This window comes from Penaeus monodon, chromosome 23, assembly GCF_015228065.2.
Source record: "Penaeus monodon isolate SGIC_2016 chromosome 23, NSTDA_Pmon_1, whole genome shotgun sequence".
In the NCBI taxonomy this organism is placed as follows: domain Eukaryota; kingdom Metazoa; phylum Arthropoda; class Malacostraca; order Decapoda; family Penaeidae; genus Penaeus; species Penaeus monodon.
The window spans coordinates 34,448,046-34,450,077 of record NC_051408.1 but is presented as its reverse complement, the minus strand read 5'-3'; positions in this window follow the sequence as shown (position 1 = coordinate 34,450,077).

Here is a 2,032-nt window from a genome sequence, read left to right as displayed (position 1 = left end):
GACTAAGAGACAAAATTGAAGAATGTTTTTTGGTTCTGGGAGACCCTTTGTTTTTCTTCTCTTTCAAGAACTTTATCGATAATTTACCTGTGGAAAAAGAAAAAAAGAAAAATATATATACTCTGAAACCCAAAAAATGGCAGTCTAAAGCCTGACTTCCAAACAGAAACGAAGAAGAAAACGACAGAGACTAAAAGACGAAGATAATTTTCTTAAAGGAACATGCCACTTCATTTTATCTCCTTGTTTATGTCTTGGCGCGTCGAGCGGATCCTACAAGGAGGACATCTTGTTATCCTTGCCAGATCCTGCGTCCATGTCTTGAATTATGACGGCTGTCTTGTGCCCTTGCTTTATGCAGTACTAGTTTTACGATAACTTGGCGCGGCAGTCACGCCCCTCCGCCCATAAAAGCAGTTGATTGGCTCGTATAAGATGTAAAGTGTGTAGCTTGCTCAGTTTCCCGGTCTAAATAAGTTTTTTAATTTGGGATTAGATTTCCATTTTTACTTACTTTGTTTTGCAAAAAAGGGGCTAAGACGAAAAAAAAATTATCCGCCAAGCTAACCTCAAGAGAGTATAACCAAAAAGTCAAAAGTGTAAAACCGCAGTAGCTGAGAGAACGCTGCTCAGTTTAACTTAATAAGTTATTAAGTAACGCTCGTCAAAATGTTCTCCACGGATGCCTTCTACGTACCTATCTGCGTACAAAGTAACGCCATTCGTTACCTAACGCTTTTGTTGTAACGCAGACCACTTATCTGGAGGGTGCATGAGGGCGGGGAAGCGGAGGAGGGGGGAGCGTTAACATGACAGGTTACGCATGACACGAGGACGACATGGGAGTGGGGGGCGAAGGGGCAGAGGCCTGTGCCCACAAAGGGTTCCTTCCTGACAGTCTCACTTGAGATATTCACCGCCTCAGCCCGTGGCGCGGCGACACCACCACCACCGTCAGTTTTACTTGTAGAAAAGTCGTACTTTGAGAAGACTGAATATATACACACAAGCGCGCACATTTACACACACAGCGGGTGTTCCAAACGTTGTTATATACACTAGTATCTACAAATAAATCATATCAAGGAGCGTCCCAATATATAACAGTGCTCTTCTCGTGCCATTCTCTCTCCTTTGTTCGTGCCAATGATAAATCAGACTCTTGTGAATAATGCACTGTCGTCGCATCGCGTGGGTGGCGGTCGTACGCATTCCGAGCGGCTGTGTGGCCTCCTTTTTATGCAAACATCTGACAGAGGAACGATGATAAAAACGAAAAGAAAAAAGAAGAGAGTATTGGATTACATAACAACTGCGCGAGGCTGATGTGCAGCGCAAATTTCGAAGCCCGGTGTCAACTTGCGGTTCATTACCTGTTTCGAACATGAAATGAGACTTCGAAGCGGGGAATAATGACTGAATAACCGCTTAAACAGCATATAGGTTATCGTGAATTTAGAGAGATAATAGATATCTGCAACTACTCGACCTGTAAAAATATAGCAAAATCTGTGCAAATTTGTAATATTTTAATAGTGGAAAGAACTTTTTTTTTTCGACGAAAAACGATCGATTTTTTATCTATCATATTTTTCCGAATATAGAGTTTATGATCGCGTCACACTTTTAAAGCTCTGGGGAGGAAAGCAGGGTGGTTCATATGGTTTTCACATAAACTACTCTTTTAATGGCAGTGTTATGGCCTATGGTTATTTCCCAAGGAGACGTAAATCAATCTTTTGGCATTTCCCATTTTTACACAAATCAATTTCTGTTGAATATGCGAGAGGGCGAATAAGAATTATTCGAGATATATAGTTTAAAAAATTGAAAATTAATTGACTAACAAAGACCGGAGGCATTAATATTATAATTTTCCTTTGCTAACTCAGTCAATTTTAAAGAAACGGAAAATGATGATCAAATGGGCCTCGTAAATTTCATGTTCTTTTACATGACAATCTTTATGATAAACAAAACAAGGAAAATAAACACAGCCAAACCAATGTCATAATACTTGATCAGTGCCGAG